Below are 21,848 nucleotides of genomic sequence, written 5' to 3'. Positions count from 1 at the left end.
CAGAGAAACTGTCGTCATGAGAACAATCTGAGGGAGTTGTGTGTCTACTTTCTTCTTCTCTGAATAAACTTTTCTGATTTACATCAACAGGCTTTTCTTTTTCCCAAAATATTTTTCCCACAATTCTTCTCCTCATAATTCAACTTTCTGGAACAATAATAAGAATATTGACTATTGACAGGAAATCAGTTTTTATTGGTCATTGATTTTAATGAAATTATTTTTCTGACTGATTTGATGGATTATAATGGCTCCTTATTGAGTTGTGCACATGTTATTAGAAAACATAATATATTGTTATCATTTCTTTTTTAAGAACAAAAATTTTCCCAAGTGGGATTCTAAATGAATGGACTCCATACTGTACCAAAACTTTACTTCATATAATCACTTTAGGAGGTTTTTTTGGTCAAACATTTAATGTTTAAGACATGTTTATCATTTTGTAACATATACACATACTGATAATAACAGAAAACATGGTCATTAAACTGAACTGTTCCTGGACTGTAACTATGGTGATCTGGTGAATGTAACCAAATATAAACACAACTAACCACATCTATGCGGTGCCAAGTGTAAAAATTTAGTATAAAAGTTGTAGCTAACACATTTTCATTATTTATCTCACTTTTCTCATATTTAGCACATTTTCCTACATTTAACACAACATGTAACCACATATATAGAGGTAAAAAAGCATTAAATCTAAATATTGAAATCTAAATCTAAATGGTATATGTTATATCTAAATGTTAAATCTAAATCTAAATGTTACATGTTATATCTAAATGTTAAATCTAAGTCTAAATGTTAAATCTAAATGTTAAATGTTAAATCTAAATGTTAAATCTATATCTAAATGTTAAATATACACACAGATATGTGCAGCAGTGACTGAAGGAGACCACACCCCCTGCTGTCACAGCTGGGAGTTACCATGGAGACGCTTCAGCTCACTTCCCTGGTCCTCTGTAGACTTCATAAACCAGGAACGCTTTCCATTCAAACCAATCCTAGAGCGGTTAAAGGGTGTCAACAAAACCATTAGCCACACCCCCTGTAGGTAATAGTGAGTGAAGGCCTCAGTGAGAATTGTGTGTGTGTGTGTGTGTGTGTGATCCTCACACACAAGCAGCTGATCAGAGCAGACACACTCCACACTGCAGATGAAATGTGTCTGTTCTCTGTCTCCACCTTAGATAATGTTTCTCTTAGTTTTACAAGCTATTTATCTCGTTTGTTATCACTCTCTGTCTGACTCAGGGCAGACTGTGCACGGACTGAAAGCAGATCAAGTGAAGTCCACCACACACACAGAGTCAGAGGAACCTCTGTGACTCTGTTCCTCATGAACATGTTTGTGCCTTTATTCTGTTGCTTCTCCACCTCAGTCTTCATTTTTCCTCTTGTTTTGACAAAAGTCACGTTAGAGATATCTGCGGGAATATAAAGCCATGAGACTTTATCTACTCTCAGATCAAGAACACACTGACTTTTGACGAGCAGCTCCAGCAGCCAATAGTTTTAATGCTTAAAACAGCTCATAAGATTGCTGTGTTGGTAGAAAGACCTCTGATTGGCTGACATCCATCCTGTATTGATAAACTTCATTTTCAGAGCCTGGAGAAGGAGAAGAGATTCACTGTCTACTCAGAACACTTTACAATATTACAATATGCTCAAAGATGATTATGGACTTTTGACCAAATAACATAAAAAAAAAAAAACATACTGCAGCTTTAAGCGAAGGGATGAGTACTGCTGAATTTTCACCTGCCAACTTTCTAGGTGTTTAGAACCGTGATCGTTTTAACTAAAACCATATTTTTACACATTTTTGCAGCTTCATAGGCCAGTTAGCTCAGCTGGTCAGAGCGTGGTGCTAATAACACCAAGGTCATGGGTTCAAACCCCATACTGGCCAGATATTAATCAATGACCTTAAACCTGCTTTCATGTGTTGTAAATGTTAGTGTATGAGTCAGAAAGGACAAGGTACGAATATGTATATAATAAACACAGATAAAGAATATCTAAACTGTTAATCATTCCTAAACCAGGAAGAAAATTCTCAAAAAGCCAAAAATCTAGAATGACTGTCAGTAAAGAAGCTTCTTTTTGACATCTTAATAAATCAGCAAGTAGGACAAATACCAATTTATTGATGAATAATCCCAGAACAATTTAGGTTAAAGATCACATTACTCCTGTATTAGCCTCTCTGCATTGGCTTCCCATAAAATATAGAATAGAATTCAAGATTCTTCTTCTCACTTATAAAGCCCTAAATGGACAGGCACCAGTCTATCTCAAGGAGCTTCCCAATCCCACCAGAACACTACGCTCTCAAAACGCTGGCCTACTCGTTGTTCCATTTGTCTCTAGAAGTAGTATAGGAGGAAGAGCTTTCAGTTATCAGGCCCCACTTCTCTGGAACCATCTACCAACCACGGTTCGGGGGGCAGACACCCTCTCTACCTTTAAGGTTAGGCTCAAAACATTCCTCTTTGGTAAAGCTATTAGTTAGGAACCAGCTCATAGCTCATAGTTAAGATGCAATAGGCATAGACTGCCGGGGGGGTCTGGCATGCTCGGTTGGAGAGAGGTTGGAGAGGGCGTTAAGAGAGAGGTCATTTAGGCTAGAGAGGGACCGGAGAGGGTCCCATTCCTCTCTCTAACACTCCCTCTATGTCTGCTTCTTCCCTTGTGTGTTTGCTCCTGTACTCCTTCTGGCTTTTGTCTTGCAGGTCCGTGGGATCCTCAGTGTGGAGTTACAGAGTCTCAACAACTCTGTCTCCACCCTTTCCTCTGCACACACCCAACACAGCATAACGTGGATGGCTGTTCATCATAGGAATGGGATCCTGCTGGGATCCTGCTGCTTAACAGAAGGTTTTCCTTGCCGCCATGATGAATTCATGTTGGGTGTGGGATACATATGTATGTGTATATACGTATATATGTATATGTGTGTATCCATAAAATGAAGAGTCCGTCCTTAAGACTGCTCTACTGTAAAGTGTCTTGAGATACCATTGGTTATGATTTGGCGCTATACAAATAAAAGATAGATATGATAGCTGAGACCCCCCCCCCCACACACACACAGATATCAAAGAACGCAGAATCTGTCACACCATCCACCAATCAGGAGCCAGCAGAAGGAATGTCAGTGTGAATTTCACTGTGACATCATCACAGACTCTGCTGATGACATCATCAGGAGCTGGTCACACATCAAAGGACTCAGCAGCATATTGAGTATTCTTTAATGAGGGAAACCCTTCTGAGAGAGACACAATAACCCACAAACTCCTTGGACTCAGTGAATTTACTTAATCTCTGTCACTCTGACACAACAGTTACATTTCTGATCTAATGATGGAAGTGCATCAGTTCAATGTAAAGAGTCTGGAACAAACATGTTTTGAAGCTCTGAAGGATCATCTCTGTCCGGAAAAATGCATTGGGGTGTGGCAGTTTACTAAAGTCTGGTATATTCCCATTTTGTTTCAACTGAAATATGAGGCCTTTCACTTTATCTGTGAGAATTTTGAGGAGGTTTCACTCTGTGAAGAGTTTTTGCAGCTTGAGGTGCAGGAGCTGGCTGATATCCTGGGTCAGGATGACCTTACTGTGACCCAGGAGAGCACAGTTTATCAAAGTGTTTTAAGGTGGATAAACCACATGCCTGAGGAACGACAGGGAGCCATTTCTACTCTGTTACCAAAGGTACGACTGGGGCTGATGGACAAAAGTTACATCACAGACAATGTGCTTAACAATGATGTGGTAAAAACAAACCCTGTGTCCCACCTCTTGGTCTCTGATACCCTTAAAGTCATGTCTCAACCTTCGTTACTCTGCTCTGAGTCTGGGATCAACAACACCTTGTTTTGCCGTCGCTTGCCAAACGCCGTCTTACTGATGTTTGGATTATTTTCTAAGACCATAGAGGCCTTTGACTACATAACTAACAGCTGGATCACAGTTCACACTCATCCTAGTCTGGAGAATCCCATGACTCACTTATTCTTCTACAGCACTGTCTTCCTTGGTAGATGCTTCTACATTGTGGGTGGTGGTTTAAGAATTACTGACCCCCATAACATAATGTGGAGGTTTAACCTAGTCACACACACTTGGCAGGAGATGTCACCAATGCAGGAGTCACGGCACTCTGTGAGTGTTACTGAGCTAAAGGGATGCATCTACGCTATGGGAGGCTACAGGGTTGATGGTACCTCACTAAGAACTGCTGAACGCTACCAGCCCAACATCAACCAGTGGACGTTCATTGCATCAATGAATGAAGAGAGGATCAGCGCCAGCTGCACCACACTGAACAACAAGATTTACATATGTGGAGGATGGAGTAATAGAGTACTGAATACTGCTGAGTATTACAACCCAGACACCAACCAGTGGTCACTGACCACTCCTATGGGAACACATCGGTATAGACTTGTTACATATATGGGCCACATTTTTGCAGTTGGAGGAAGCGATGGGTCCAGAGATCTGAGGTCTGCTGAGGCTTATGACCCAGTGACCAACACCTGGTACGATGTCCCTGAAATGGTCCACAGACACAGATACTTTGACATTGCAGTGATGAACAAGAAGATCTTTGTTGTCTCTTGTCACACAAGAAAGAGAATTGTTGAGTGCTATGACTACACTACAAATACTTGGTCTGTGGTATTTTCTGGCATGGACCACAGCAATGATTGGGTGAAATGCTGTGTGATTTCTGGACTTCCCAACATGGCTGAGTACTGTTCACCTCGTGAACCCATCATACCCAGCACACAGGTCAGAGATGGAGCAAATGTTATTTTCCATGATCCTAACTGGGAGTGTAACCTGCTCTGACCAGGTCTGTGTGTATCAATAAAAGTGTTTAAAGACATTAGAAGAACTAATGTGTGAATAAATGCATCAGTTCATGTCCCAGCTCAGATGGGATGGTTTTAATCAGCCTGGATCAACCTCAGTTGGTGATGATCTAGAAAAAAAATACTACATTTTAGTGGTGACAACATATAGCAGACGTGTAGATGTACTGAATTTAATTAGAATTAATGTCGTGGTTAGCAAGACAAGTATTCTAAAGTTTAAAATAAGCAGAAATGGATGATTATTAGATCAAATTACTTGAAATCAAACTTCCTACAGCACAATAACAAGTGAAATATACTGAATATAAACAAATAATTCTTGTTAAAATTTTTTTGCTTTTTTAATTTATGCAAATGAAAGCTTCGGAACAAGAATAAAACAACTAATCTAAGTAAAAAATGACTCAGTATTAATGAAAAATGATTAAGTTGTTTCTTGATACAAGTTGACTCATCTTGAAATAAACCTAAATCTATATTAAAACTAAAACCAAAATTTTAAAACCAGTGTTTGTTCTTAGAATAAACATCTTATCAGAATCACAACCAGGAGTATGAGTACCATCAACATTTATTAACAGTATGAACCGTACACCAGAAACAGTGGTTGCTGCACACTTTTTATGTCAAATTTAAGACAATTTAAGACTTTTTTTTAAAGCAAAACAAACAGCAATGAACAAAACACATAATATGCTGCTGTATAAAGTGCTGTGATTTGTCACGTGAAGAAGGCAAAAACAAAATGATCAAACATTTGTGCAACACTACAATGTAAAGTATTCAAACATGTCTCAGTTCAAGGTCCATCTAACATGTGAGACCTAAGGACACTGAGGGAAAACTTGTGGCGTAGCTAGCCAAGTCAGGCACAAAACAACTTATTCAAAGGCATTGCAAACAAAAACAACTGTGAACTTGTAATAGAGAATAAGAACGCTACGTCAACTGTATAAACTATGGAAGTATATCTGTATCATAATTCAATTTAAAATCCATTAACAGAAATAATTTTTCATTTTCAGAATATAGCTGCATTTTTTAACTCATAAATAAAATGAATAATAAATAATCCATTTTCATTTTCTTCTTCCCTTAAACATGACGCTCTGGTGGGAGGAGTCAATGCAGACTGGAGAAGAATTACAAACGGTGGAAAATCAGATGATTTCAGGTCAAAATAATGTGAGCAGCTGATTTTCTGAGGGTGCACAGATCCTAGATGACTAAGATAGTTTATAAATGTGATGACTGGACTACAATAGAGTTACACATAAGTAGTTTGATATTTGCAACCACTGTTTATTTGTCAAAGGTCACAGATTCATTCAATGAAACTTTATTTATACAGGGACAATTCCAACAATAGTCACCTCGTAGCGTGAGATAACAGGCAACACATTTTTGATCATTGGTTTCTAAGAAGGGTTTACAGATGAAAAGCTCTATTATAGCTAAGTGTGTGCTAATATGCTAATTATTGTAATATACAGTTTTTAATAGCAGACATGATATTTACAGTCATAATATATTGTGTTTCTGGGTGTGTAAAGGTTACAGATGTGCTTGAGTGAATTCATATTCTTTTGATATTTATTTGAAAATATATTTTAATTAATATTTCATCCCAAGGTTCTTTTTTCAGTGCAGATATGGTAAACAACACCAAAATTCAAAGAAACTTTGTAAATCTTCCCCATGTGACCAAACTATAACACTGCATTTTTATTTTTTCTATTCATTATTAAATAATGATGACATGTATGGTGACATACGTCTGGTTTTAGACATGTCCTCTTTTGTTTTCACCTGGTGTCGAGGCTGTGTGGGGATATTTTACAAATTTCTGGGTTTCCCAGGGACTTTGAACGCATCTCGAGGCATGCGTTAATTTAAAAGATGTACCTCTGCAAAAATGTGTTCTATCTGTCACCTGCAGTCACAGATTTTTTATGCTATAGATATAGAATCAACTGCACTTTGTAAAAAAGACAAACAAACAAAATTATATAATGTGTTACCATTGTTATTTTGATTTTAAAACCAATCAGAAATAAACCTTTTTTTTGTATTTGGTTTTTATTTTTTCCTGTTTCTGGTTTTTCTGTTTTCCTGATTCTGGTTTTAAATTCAATAAAAAATTACAGGAAAAAAGTGCCACAAAGTAGATGTTTTACGTAATAACATGCTCCATAGTTCATTATTAGTTATGTTTGCTGTGTCAGCATGTCTTTCATGTAATATACAGGAAGTGACTTTAATTTAATTTGTTGAAAGTTATTTCCTAGACAAACAAATGCAGTTATTCTGCATCATGCAGTGATAGACACAACAAACACATATACAGCTGTTATGTTACTGCACAATATCATATAAGTTAGCTGTTACCATAATAGCTTCATATTGTAACAGCTCTGCTGTTTGTTGGATGTGTCCGTTGTAGATGTTCCTAATTCCTACAGCGTTGGCAGTCAGTGAAGGCAACTTGAGGATGCGTAGTGGAGATGGTACTGGTAATCTGATTACATGTTTTTAAATGTACTGTAACAGATTATAGTTACATTATTTTTGTATCCAGATAACATAACGCCGTTACTAGTAATCCATTACTCCCCAAGCCTGTGTGTGTGTGTGTGTGTGTGTGTGTGTGTGTGTGTGTGTGTGTGTGTGTGTGTGTGTGTGAGAGAGAACATGTATTTATTTATCTGAATAATATTCACTGTTATGCAGGATGTTTACTATTATTTGGGCCATAGTATATCGTCATCTTAAAGATGTAAATCCTTGTTTTAATCATAAATAAAAAATGGCCAAAAATGGTGGAAAAAGTTGTGAAATGGGATTTTAAAAACCACAGAAATTGGTTAAAAGTTGCAAATTAGAATGGACAAAAACGGACAGAAAAAGTGTTTTCAAAGTGTCAATATTGGAACAATTAGTTTAAACTTTCATATAATGGGCATGACAAATGGTGTATGTGGTTAAATTGGCAAAAATAATCATGAAATACGATGAAAATGGATAAAAGTGACAATAATTGGTCAACATATGTGACATTAGATGCAAAAGTGGTGGAAAGGAGTTGTAAGTGTCTTGAAAGTAGAAAAATGTGTATTAAAATAAACTAAAAATGCATTAAAGTTCAGGATTGAAGCCACAGAAAACACACACACACAGTTTACACACAAACGCCCCAGGGACGCGTTCACACTGATTCTGTGTCACAAAGTCACATGTGTTGGAAAAAGTCACACAAACACCACTTCTCCTACACATTATTTGTGTAAACATTTGTTCCTCTAAAGATGTTTATTATGAAGATGAAGCGATCATCTGTAGTTTAAAGATGTGTAGCTCTGTGGGCCTGTACTACAAAGCTGGATACGTATATCCTGGATTTATCTCTGTTAGCGGGTTTCACCTAACCAAACATTCTCTGTCAGAGAGCAGCTGCACTATGAACTGAGATATCAACTCACTCTCTTAACCCAGGTGATGTCAGCCTGGCTACGTGCACGCTCCAGTGACAGGGGTGAGAAAGGACCCCCACACTTTGTGTATAGCAGCACAACTGCTGTATGTTCCTGCTGAGGCTGTCAGCGTCACCACAGTGTATAATGAAAGTGTATAATGAATGAATGAATGATCTGATTGGTCCGTGGATACAGAAAGTGTCCGACACACACAGCCTCAATCAGCTGACTAGGCATTTTACAAAGATTATCATTCAAAAGTATTAATATTGTTCATTTTTAGTGAGTCACACATAAACCTTTTAGTTTCTGGGCAAAGATAGAATAAATGTTCCAAGGCTTCATCAATGTCTCTATATAAACCACACAGTTGTTCTTCCATTTTGAACCATTGATATAAAAAGTGTCAGCATCACTATTTGGACTTGTGTGAGAGTTGGTATTACAGACCTTTACATGTTCCTTCATAAAGGTGATGAATCCACAAAGATCCTTTTCTCATTTCAAATATGATGTTTCATACCAAAAGATATATTTGAGTTGATAAATTGTCCATAAATAAAGTCTATCAATAAATGTAACAGTCAGTCCTTTACTAAATAGTGCTCTTTAATTTGGCTATAGCTGTAGCTTGTTCTGCTCAACACCTCTTCCTTCTTGCTTGGTGAATCAGAACACGACACTTGTAAAGATATATAAGGAGGTTCCTGCAAGACATGCAACAAGTATATCCTAATAAATATCATTACTGCTATTGTTTCCTAGCTTCTCTATAATCACATGGACCAGATTATCAATCTGTATGATAATCTAGACCTTAAAGCCATGGGACTTTCTCTACTCTCAGATCAAGAACACACATTGACTTTTAATGAGCAGCTCCAGCAGCCAATAGTAATGCTTAAAACAGCTCATAAGATTGCTGTGTTGGTAGAAAGATCTCTGATTGGCTGAGATTCACTGTCTACTCAGAACACTTTGGATTACAATATGCTCAAAGATGATTATGGACTTTTGACCAAATAACATTAAAAAAAATACATACTGCAGCTTTAAGCTAAGGGATGAGTACTGCTGAATTTTCTACTGCCAACTTTCTAGGTGTTTAGAACTGTGATCGTTTTAACTCAACCAAATTTTTGCAGCTTCATAGGCCAGTTAGCTCAGCTGGTCAGAGCGTGGTGCTAATAATGCCAAGGTCATGGGTTCAAACCCCATACTGACCAGATATTAATCAAGGACCATAAACCTGCTTTCATATGTTGTAAATGTTAGTGTATGAGTCAGAAAGGACAAGGTATGAATATGTATATAATAAACACAGATAAAGAATATCTAAACTGTTAATCATTCCCAAACCTGGAAGAAAATTCACAAATAGCCAAAAATCTAGAATGACTGTCAGTAAAGAAGCTTCTTTTTGACATCTTAATAAATCAGCAAGTAGGACAAATACCAATTTATTGATGAATAATCCCAGAACAATTTAGGTTAAATACTAATAATACTTACTTTGTATGTGTATGCCTTGTGTATTCAGGTGTCCAACCATCATTTTGTATCCACAGTTGTGATGGAGCTGCAGAATGTAGGTTATACTTTCATCCAAATCATTGTCTTACAATGTAGTGAATAAATCATGGACTCTGTTTATCCAAAACAATGAGAAAGGTCACAATAGACATGAAATGAAAACTGTCTGTGAAATGATCTAACCATTGTATGTAATAAAAACTCATAGACTAATAATAATGTAGCCTATTTTTAATGATCAAACATGTACATATATTAGCACACTATAGCTACAACTGTGCTTGTTTTGACAAAGTAAGTTTTACTGAACTCTAAATGAAAACTACTGCTAACCTGGACAGATGCTAGAGATAACAAGGACAAAACAATACTAGATGACTTTATACATTAGCTGATATTAAGGACAAGGGCTGATGTGCTGTTAAAACAGACCAGATTGTTTTAATGTAGCCTAATTGTTGTGTAGTCTACATGACATTAGAACCTGAACATATGCCATATAATATGACCAGTCTATAGCTTCATAATATAAGTATTGAAATGGAATAGCAATGCAACGTTAGCCTAGCCAACCATTAATGCACATTAACATGAGTAATATTTACACACAAATATAGTTCTACTGTTGCTACTTTCAAACAAGCAAGAGTTACAAAACAGATGTTGACAGAAGTAGGTTAAAATGACCTTATCTCATAATGTACCATCCTCACACTAATTGTTCTCTCACTCACACTGAACATCTCTGTGATGTCCAGAGCAGTGTTCTCTGAATGGAGGTGAGCCTCAATCATATGGGAGTAAAAAGTAGGAGGGGCATCTGAAGGTTGTTTCTTCAGTCTCTGAGAAGATGCAGAACTGGTGGGAAATTTCTTCCAGACCATCAAACACTGCTGGGTCAACTTCTAAATCCATTTCAGAGTTTAGCTGAGCTAAGCTGTTAATAAAACTATCCAGATAAAAGTGAAGGTCGTCATTTGGTGAATTGTTTTCAACTTCATCAGCTAAAGCTCGTAAGTCATTCACTAAAACTCTGAAATCAGCCATCTTCACTTCTTCATCTAAGCCACGCCCATCTGCTGCAACAGGAAGTGGATCTGATTGGATCGCTCAGTTGACCAATCCTGAATGAGACTGAGGTTAGTCCCTCCTACCTCATTAGCATACGGACACAGAAATGTGGAAATAAATAAATGTGGAAATAAATACATGTTGAAAAAATTATGTATACATAAATAAAAGTAGAAATAAATAAAAGTTAAAAAAATAAATGTTGAAATAAATAAAAGTATAAATAAATACATGAATAAATAAATAAAAGTAGAAATAAATAAAAGTAGAAATAAACAAATGTTGAAATAAATAAAAGTAGAAATAAATACATGAATAAATAAATAAATGTATAAATCAATTTAAGACATTTATTTGTTTATGTCAGATTTATTTACCAGTTTTTATTAATGTATTTATGCATTTAATTATCTCTTTATTTATATATTAATTCTTTTATTTATTTATTCCAATATTTATTAATACATTTATTTATTTATACGTTAGGCAGGTTTGGTCCTCCATACTCCCTGAGCACCAGTCAAACAAAGTTATGTTTATAGAAATACACAAAAAGAGGATTTAAAAGACATTCATCATTTAAAACTACAATTATGAATAAAAATAAAATATGTTTAAAGTGCTGATGAAGAAAATAGAGTACAAGTATTCTACAAGTCAGTTTAAATCTAAACAACTTAAGGTAATATTGCATATTACGGTACATGTAACATAATGGAATGATGTCTTTCTGTCTATCAATTATCACCATGGTACATCACAGGTAAATAAGTCATGGAGCTTCCTCACCCATTCCCTCAGACAGGCCTTAAGTCCTGATGCACAGGAGAACATTCTACCACAACAACTCCCACTCTGAGCCACCATCAGACGTCCATCACACCACAGCACCATGTAGCCCACAGCTAACCTCCAGCTAACGGTAGCCACACAGAGATAACATCTCCACACTTTCACTGCTGACACCAGACGTAGAGCTCAGGACCAGCCAAACCAGCGACACATCTGGATAATCAACTGATCAATAATAAATAAAATAATGTAACTTTATTGATCACCATAGTGAAATTCTTCTCTGCATTTTGACCCATTATTCCAGAGGGGTAGCAGTGGGCTGCTAACTACAGACACCCAGGGAGCAGTTAGATAGTAGTTTATGAATATTCATAAAAACAGGCTAAAGACAGTTGTTATACATGTACCCTTCGTTCTGTGGTTATTACGTTTTAAAACTAAATCAAAATAACAAATAAACAGTGGTTATTTTGTTTTACTGACTTCAAACCAAAACATAAATACAGAAAAACCAAATAAATCTTGTTCTGTTTGTGAGATATTTGGATATTTACAGTAAATTAGAGGGAGAACTGAAGTCCACTGGTGCAGTGGTTTTCCTCCACAGGTCCTGGACCAGGTCTCCTCACACAATAGGACTGTTTAGGATTTATTTCAGCAGTTTTCTGCTCCTGTTTTCATTCAGTGTGTGGATGTTTTAGCTCGTATAAAGCTGCTCACGTTTAAAGTTCATTGTTTTATGGTGGAGGTGATCTTAACAGTGTTAAAGTCCAAATAGTATCCAGATAATCTGGTGACTGACTATTTACTGTGAGGCTGGTGTGAGGAACAATGGATGTTAGAACTTCTACCATTTCACACTTTTGCTAAAGCAATTACATCTATTTTGAGGACAGTAAATATATTTATTTTACATGTTATAATACCACTAGCCACTAACACAATGACAACACTAGCCTCTTTGGTGCTCTAGGACAGGTTTTCTTTTGGCCCCCCTTATATGGTGTTTTATCTATTAAGCAATTGATATTTACATTATTGTTATATTATTATTATCAGAATAATTTCTAACACTTACATAATGGTCTATACAATATCCACAAAGATACTTTACATAATTAGAAAACATGAGTAAAATGACTTTTTTTTATATTTGATTTTAATTTTGATAAAAAGTGTTTCACATACACATATAAAAGAAAACAAACAAGTAAATAAAAGCCAATTTAAATATCTTAGTAACAGGTTCAAAATACAAATTATTAATAACATTAGAGTAAAGCATTGCACAAAAGCAAGATACAGATTAAAGATAGATAGATAATGATGGGTTGGCTCATCAAAAATTATTTTTAATTTAAATACGTATGACTAAAATGTTTTTCTATTGACATTCACATTTTGTGAAAAAAAAACAAAACTTCCAGATTTGACGTAACAATACTATTTGTTTCTCTCTTTGTCTGCACATGATGTTAAAGGTCAACATTACAAGAAATGCAATAATTCATAGACAGCAATGCATGTTTTGTTAGTGTAATTAAATAAAATAATTTATTTTATTGTATAATGTGACCATCACCAACCCTCCCTATAAGGAAAGGTAAGACATACTTTATAAAGGAGGACATAAAAAGAAAGGGCAGTGTTACACCTAGATGGGGGGAAGGGAACAGGGAAGAGGGAGTCAAGGTAGAAAATGGAAAGGGTGGAGAAGAGCTGATTATTTTAAAGTGAGAGTGAGATGTGATGTTATTGTTGTGTATATTGTGCGTATTGTGTTGTGTAATCAAACCAGTCTGGTGACCAGTGTGGAGCTTAGCTATAAAAGTGGTGGCTGTGTACAGAGAGAAGGAGTGAGTGGTAATACCTAAAACAGGTATTTAGGATCAACATGTCTAAAGTTAAGCCCAGTACCAGTTTTATCCCACAGTCCAAGGCCAGTACATCGTAGACCAATGTTTGTGCAGGAACCGCTACTGTAAACCCAAGCACTGCCCCAAGCCTGAAGACGCAGCCAGGCTAGCAGAAAGAGCCCCAGACCCCCCCCGCCAGGGCCGAGCAGCCCCCCAGATGTCTCCAAGATTCTAAGGTGAGAGGCAGCCACTGCCCCCTACATACACACCATGCTGGGTCAAAATGTTTACCCAAGAATGGGTAAAAACTATTCATGTTGATGGGTTAAAACTATTAATAAATGGTTAATAAGGTTATCAGTTCAGCTGGGGTTAAAAACAATCATATATTTATTAAAATGTTTTTACTTTAACTTCAGTATATTGTAATTTCTTATAAATAACCATTAAACAATGAAATAACAAAATGCTATTCCAATTTTTTTCAATGACATATATATATATATATATATATATATATATATATATATATATATATATATATATATATATATATATACAGGTGTGTCATATCAACATGCTGATCATCATCAAATTCTTTCACATCTCACAAGATAAAACAAGTCCAACTTTTAGCTGAGGATACAGATGTGGAAACTCCAAACATCTGCAGGGGGAATTTGCAGTGTTTTAGCAGCAGTAGATAAATAAAGGTGGTAATAAATAATAGGAGATATTTACACACAAACATGGGCCTTTACACAGTACAGTGAGAAAGAGGGAAGATAATGGTGCATGTGTGACGCACACACAAAGGTGTTGTTTCATTTTATGTTTGTATTTGGCTCATGTTTTATTTTAAGAGTTATTTAACTCTCTGTAATATGAGTCATTTTAGTTGGTTAATGACTGTGTTAAAGGACACAAAGCTTCAATTTAAAACAAACTGCATATCTCAGTTTTACCAGTAGGAGGCAGTGTGGTGCCGTGTTTCTTTCAGGAACTCTCTTTGTTAGTGAACTCGTTGTTTCCTCAGTTTGCTGAGTCATGCTGTACTGAACAGACGCACTGTCGTATTCCTCATCTTTTCTCCTGTTTACACAGGTTTGTGAAGCTTGAAAACATGTCAACATGTGTAAGAATGTGGTTTAACACTAAAAGACAAGCTAAAACATAAATGAAAGGTAGTTAAAGAATGTTTTTGTTAAGAAGCAGGTACTTTTAATCTGTGTTACGTGCAGGCCAAGATGGCGCTGCTGATCGTAATGTGTTTGTGGTTACTACAAAATAAGAGTCTGGTTTAAGTTCTTGCTCCAGTACATTTCACTCAGTAATAAATATTGTGTTTCTGGTAAAAATGTAAATGTTTATATTATTAGGTTGTAGTCATTGTTAAACATGTTGAATGATAAAAGTATATAAAAGCTTGTAGTTGTTTTAACAAGGAAACACAGATAAATATGTTTATTTTTGATATTATTTTAATAGTTTACCTGAGGTATATTTGAACTAAAGGTAAAGTAATTAAGGGCTGAAAGAAAGAAATTCTGTTTAATGGCTGAAAGAAAGTTCATCTTTGCAGTTTTACAGTGTTCACACTTATATGGTAATGGTGATTTGTGTACATATGTCTATTGTGAGACTGAAAATGATGTTATACAGAGAAAAGACAGAATTCATTTTAAATATTGATGAATAAAAGAGAATGCTGAGTGAAGCTGCTCTGAACAGACGTACTGTTGTCTTCCTCATGTTTTCTCCTGTTTACACAGGAACTTCATTAGTTTATTTGTCTTCAGTCTGAGACCTTTAACACATGACAGAACTTTACACAATAAAACATGTAATTCTTAAATAGACTTATATTTTGTTTAGATAAAATCTAAGTTTAGTTTTTTATTTCTTAATTTTTGAAGGTGAGTACAAACATGACAACAGTATAATGCACATTATAGTAAATTCTTTTCCTTTTTAAAAAGCTGCATTTATTACACTTTGACATAATTCAATGAATGTTATTTGTTCTGACTCCTGTCAGGGATTGAAAGGGTTAAGTCCCCCTGGTGGTGTTTTTAAGTTACTGCAGTGTTAAGGACCAGGAACTTTCTTTGTTCATGCATAAACTACAAGTTCTCCGCCACAGAGTGTTGGTTGTCTGAGTCTTGGAGTGGAACTAACAGTGAGTATGAATGCAAATTATTATTTTAGTTGTTTTGTGGCACTGTGATTTTTAAGAGAGTGTTTGAGACATTTATTTTAAGTCACAAAAACCGTGCTAACTATGCTAATGCTAATCGTGAAGCTAAGCAATAGCGAGAAGCTAGTTTAGCTGCTATGACTAATTCAGTTAATTTTCAGACCTTGTTTGTGTTATATGCTATGTTTATGTGTGAACCAGTATTGCTGTTTAATGTGTTTATGCTGTTATTTACCTGTGGAAGCATACTGTAAAAAAGATGTTTGCCTTATTTAATAGTGTGACGTACTTTCCTGATTTATAACCTGAAAAGGAAGAACGAAAGTGTGACCAGTGTTGTTGCATATATTTAATTTCAATTTGTAACATTGTGTTAATTTCATTGTGTTGCAGTTTTACAAAAAAGTACGGGAAGATTCAGTAAAGCAACTTCAGTCAATCTACTGGGTCTCTCAAATTTGTTCGCTATCTGTCAGCCAGGACAGAATATTATTGTTTTTTTTATTTTATTTTTAAAAAGTGATTACATTAATATCATCTGTTATTATTATTATTATTTATTTTTTTTACTGTCGGCAAATTGGACATTTCAAAAGGCCAAACCAAAGCAAATAAAGATATTGGTATGGTAGACTACATTAAATTTTTAATCTTAAAGTACATATTAATACAAGAGCACATCTTAAACAAATATATAACAATTATAATGTAGTTGATAATAGAAAATTAAAAACACATTTTCCTGATATGTTACAGTGAGAAAAACACAGTTGGAGGATGTGGACACCTCTCACTTACACAGGTATAATAATCTTATTATTATCCTGCTGTGTCAGTGTGTGTGATCCAGGCTTTGAGTTGGCAGCAGGTTGTGGGTTTGAGTCCAGCTCACAGCAAGGAGCATGTCTGGTGTCTCTGTTAAAATACACCAGAAATATCTATATAGAGGTACAGGTGACACTGTCTATGATATTTCACTATTGCTTTTTGCATCTTTTCCTTTGTGTGAGGGAGTGTAAAAATTGTCCCCTGCCTTTGAGCAGCTAGCGCTCTACCATTTGAGCTAATTCCCCTCTCACTGAGAGGATTGGGAGTTGATGAAGTAGGTGAGTGTAGCTGCTCAACAGAACAAGAGTATTTAGTTACTTTGAAGGAGTAAACCAGGAACGCTGGTCAACACAGTGAAACTGTTCTTCCTGATGGACAAGCTTTTCCTACATGTTGGTGGATTCTGAAGAGAATTCTTCTTCTTCTAATCATCAAATCATCTTCTTACAGAACATTCTAAGAACTGTTTACAATCTATTAGAAAAACCTTTTTACTGTGTTTTTCTTTCTAAAAGATGTTTGTGTTCTTTGTGGTTATCATGACCTCTGACCTTTGTGATAATCTAAGACTAAAATCACTCTCTCTCTTCCTGTAAATGGTTTTTAATTCTTAAAACTTACAGTTGAATGAACTATTCCTCCTGTACAAAGTAAACACAAAAAATAAGCAATAATACAATAAATAATATTACAATAAACTAAATATTTGATGCAGATAGCTTCCCTTCAGAAAAAAAAAAAAAAAAAAAAAACATTACATATATTACTGCATACACATACTTTTTGTGTTTGAAAGGGAGTGGGTGGAAGTATAACTTATTAGTCCCACCCCTTTTCCTACATTACAGTAGCAAATTATACATTTTTAGCATCCTGTTATCAGATCATTGCTGCTGTTAATAAATGTATTGTCTCATTTTTATGATTTTGATTAAATACACGTTTTAAATTACCTGATATTTGTACACTTTCAGTGATGATTCAAAGGAAGAAAATCATAGTGTTAAAAAACAATGAGCAATGGAATCAATGTGTCACATTTATTTATTTAAAACACTGAACAATAAACTTTGGAACAATAACAACATGCCAACAGGCAACAGCAACATAAACATTAAACTATGGACACAAACAAAAGACAACTAAACACTATTCAACAATAACAACTTCCTGAACTGTTGGTGTCCATTTTCCAGCTGACAGCAGGTTTATGTTGGAATCCTGTGCAGCCTGATCTCTGGGTTCTTCAGTCCAACACTGGAACCAGAAGGTGTCGTCACCATCCGTGTGTCGCTGGGATCTGAAGATGATTCCTGCTCCATGTCTCCATCCACACAGAGATGTGAGTGGAGAACAGATGAAGTGCTGAAGGTCTTCCCACACTCATCACATCAGAAAACATTCTTCTCATGAACTCGTTGGTGGTAAGTAAGGTCAGATTTCCACTTGTAAGATTTTCCACATGTGTCACATTTATGAGGTCTTTCTGATGAGTGGCTGATTTGGTGACATTTTAACTGGTGATATGTTGTAAAAACGTTGTCACACTGGTCACAGGGACACACTTCATGTCCAGTGTGAGATCTCAGGTGTTCAGTGAGGTTTTGTTTGTGTTTATATCTTTTCCCACAGTGGTGACAGTGATACAACTCTGTTCTGGAGTGAGTCTTCATGTGCTTCATTAAATGTGATCGATGTGTGAAAGCCTTTCCACACTGTTCACATCTGTGAGCTTTGATTCCACGATGAATGAGGAGATGTTCTCTGAGGTGTCCAGATTCACGAAAAGTCTTTCCACATTCATCACACGTGTGAGGTTTCTCTCCACTGTGAACAAGCTGATGGCGTTTCAGGGTATCCTTCCGAGCAAAAGCTTTTCCACACTCGTCACAGATGAACGTTTTTTCTCCAGAATGAATTCTTTGATGTACAGTGAGGTTTGATTTCCTGGTAAAGGCCTTCCCACACTGGTCACATGTATGTTTAGCTTTAACTCCAGCTTGGCTCTGCTGTTGAACTCTTTGCTCTGAAGTTTTTCTCTTAGATTTGTTTCTTTGTTGTGGCTGAGCTTCATGGTCCTGAGAACGTTGAGGTGTCACTTTGTTCTGGCTTCCAGAGTCCTGTAGAACAGTTAGAGATTAAACACAGAGAAGGAACCAAACAGACATTTGTTTCTAAATGTGTTCCTAGAAAGAACAGTGGCTGTTAAAGATGGATCAGACATAGCATTAGGCTTCAGTAGGAGATCAACTTCATTAGAACATCCACATGGACGTCAGGAACCAAACTTCAATCCACTCATTTCTTACCATGTTTGCAGTCACGGCTGAGTGGTTCCACAATCCTCCATTCACCTGTAACATCAGCATAGAATCAGCTCCACCTGAAGGATAGAAGAGACAGAATGAACATGAAGGATCTAGAAATACAGTATTCATCCATCCTTTGCAGTGTCATCACTTTGAAATTGACTAAAATGATCAGTTTGTTCAGAGATCACATGATGTGGAGGAAAATATTTAGATTTTGTGGCTGAATAATTTAAATTCCCATTGATTTGTAAATGAAGGTCTTCAGAGGAAACAGTTTGACTTTGTTCTTACAGGATTAATGAACAACTTGTAATGAGGTCATGATTGGCTAATTATGGTCCTATAATATCTGTGTTAATAGAATCATAGATAGAATGACAGAATCAACCAATAAAAATAAAATCCACTGTTAAATGCAGAAAGTGACATAATGTGAATGAAACGCTGTCATCGTGAGGTAAAGGGAAATGTTAAAGGGGACCGTTCATTTGGTGCACCCCAGCACCCCTCCTGGTCCTGAGCTAAACAACATGTTGAAGCGTCCACCTGAAACACGTCTAAACTACCAAAATACTGAGCAGACCAGTTCCCACGTAACGTTTATGTGTCTGTGAAGCTACGGCCATTTCTGGTGAAGAGCTGCAGTTGTTCTGTTGTTGTGGACGAGACCAACGATGACAGGGATTGTAGAGTCTGAAACATCATAGGTTCATGATAACTTGATAGCTTCTAATACTGTACAATATTCTGCCCTCTAGTGGTGAAATAACTGATGCATTTGTTTTTGTTTAATCATTATAGTCTGGAATGATGTCATCAGGATCATTTAAATTAGTTTAATTTAAATGAAGTTGATCAAACTTAATCAATAAACCTGATCAGATTCAGTAAACTATTGATCCCTGAGGGGAAATATATTGATATTAATGCTGCTCTCATACCTCTTTATATTACATATATAATTAAAAAAAATGTTTTTTGTTTAAATGTATTTGTAATATATTTCTAGAATATTTCTAAATAAATGAAATAAAAAAAAAAAAAATGAATCATTTGTGTGAATAAAACAGAAAACAAAATATCCCTGAACTTATTGATTAAAGTCAGGTCATGTTCTCCACCACAGATCCTGGATCAGTACCAGTAGTGGGCGGTTAAGGAAGAATTGTTGGTAGAATCGTGCACTTTGGGTTAAAAGCATGAAACTTGGCACATAGATGGCATGAACACTACTGATTATTTTAGGATGTGGATCCACCTCAGCAACCTCCCCTAGTGGTCGTTATGGCCATTTTTCTCAAAATGGCCGTTAATTTATTGAAATACATATTGAAATCCGTAGCCGAGCTCATGCTGCTTTATAAACACGTGTCTGTTTACATGTCAATCATGGGAGAGAGCTTCCTGGAGGCGTGGCTTCTCCTGCTCAGTGCCGAGTCAAATTCGTCATCAAAGTGGGAACGCGTCATCAAAATGTAGCGAGGTGTTTGGGCTCACCCTGTAGTAAGAAAGGAGCAAATCACCCTCTAACTAACGATTGAGGGAATTAATTAAAAACTATATTTAGGACATGTGTATGAAGCCCTAATAACACTTTATCATGTTTAAAGAACAGAAAAGTTAATTTAGCGTAACATGTGCCCTTTAAATAAACATTGTTATTGTCACACTGACTCAGCATCTGATTTTGGATCACACACACACACACACACACACACACACACACACTGTATAAAATGATCCAATTCAGACTAAATGTTAAAATGAACAGATTTAAAATGAGCTTTTATGACAAAGTCGTTCTAAAGATCTTTACATTATCATCTCTTTCACACAAGATTATTACTAAATATGTAAATAAGTTTAGAATCAAACAAGCAGTATTTACTCAAAGGATTCTGGAAAATCACAAAATTAGTCATTAAAGTTGACATTATTATCATTAGAAACTCACTTTGGTCCCAAACGTTGCTCACTGATGACATCTGCTGGTCAACGTTAATCTATATTATTAAAGCTACTTTAGTCGTTAATGACGGTGCACGAGGAGATTCTGCAGAATGATGGAGATTCTGCAGCTTTCATCTTAGCCTGAGTTGCCCTGACAACCTGTCAACATTGAGCTTCCATTTTTGCCTGAGTTGCCATGACAACCTGTCAACATTGAGCTTCCATTTTAGCCTGAGTTGCCATGACAGCCTGTCAACATTGAGCCATTCAAAGCTGCCTTTAGTGATTAAATGTTTCACTAAGATCTATAATAAAGGGTGGTAAACCAGTTGTGTCCCTAAATGGTGATGCAGTTTCACTAAGATTGCAGCAATGATTAGCACACGTGCAGAAGTGGTGGAGACCGCCCTATTTAAATGAGTGTTTTGCTTTTTCAATGTGGAGACGTGAGTGCACAGAAGCACACAATGACATTTGAAGAAGTTAAATTGGAAGCAGATCGTCTTCTCTGGCTGCTGCACAAACATTTATTAATGTAGAAAACTAAATAAACAATTTATTATTTTTTTTTAAATAAACAACTTTAAAATGTAATGATATTTTTTCCCCCTAATTTAATGTGGCTGCTCTCTCCCTGAAACTCACTTTACTCTGCATTTTCTCATTTAGTGGCTGTTAAATATTGACTATTGTTTTATTTAAATTATTTTCTTATACTAGAAAGGTTAACTTTTACATCTCCGCTTTGTTTTGTGTCAACATTCAGTGCAGCCATGATCTCTGTGTGTGAGTTTACACCATTGATGCGTCGTCCCAAACATATATGACGCCAGTCCAGAATTGATGGTAATGCATCAGAAATCTAGCCTTCAAACCACCAAATGCGTAGGACAAAGAAGATCTCATAACCAATAATGGAGTTTGCACCA

General features: G+C 36.0%; 1 non-coding gene across 1 annotated transcript; it reads left to right on the top strand.

Annotated features, from left to right (window-relative positions):
- Nucleotides 1–1,853: 1,853 nt before the first annotated feature.
- Nucleotides 1,854–1,927, top strand: trnai-aau (transfer RNA isoleucine (anticodon AAU)). The gene has a single exon. It is a non-coding gene; the product is annotated as a tRNA-Ile (tRNA).
- The last annotated feature ends 19,921 nt before the right edge of the window (nt 1,928–21,848 follow it).

The sequence above is a fragment of the Gouania willdenowi genome, unplaced genomic scaffold (genome assembly GCF_900634775.1).
Source record: "Gouania willdenowi unplaced genomic scaffold, fGouWil2.1 scaffold_7_arrow_ctg1, whole genome shotgun sequence".
Lineage (NCBI taxonomy): Eukaryota > Metazoa > Chordata > Actinopteri > Blenniiformes > Gobiesocidae > Gouania > Gouania willdenowi.
The sequence above is the reverse complement of the archived record's forward strand: the minus strand, read 5'-3'. Positions and strand labels throughout refer to the sequence as shown.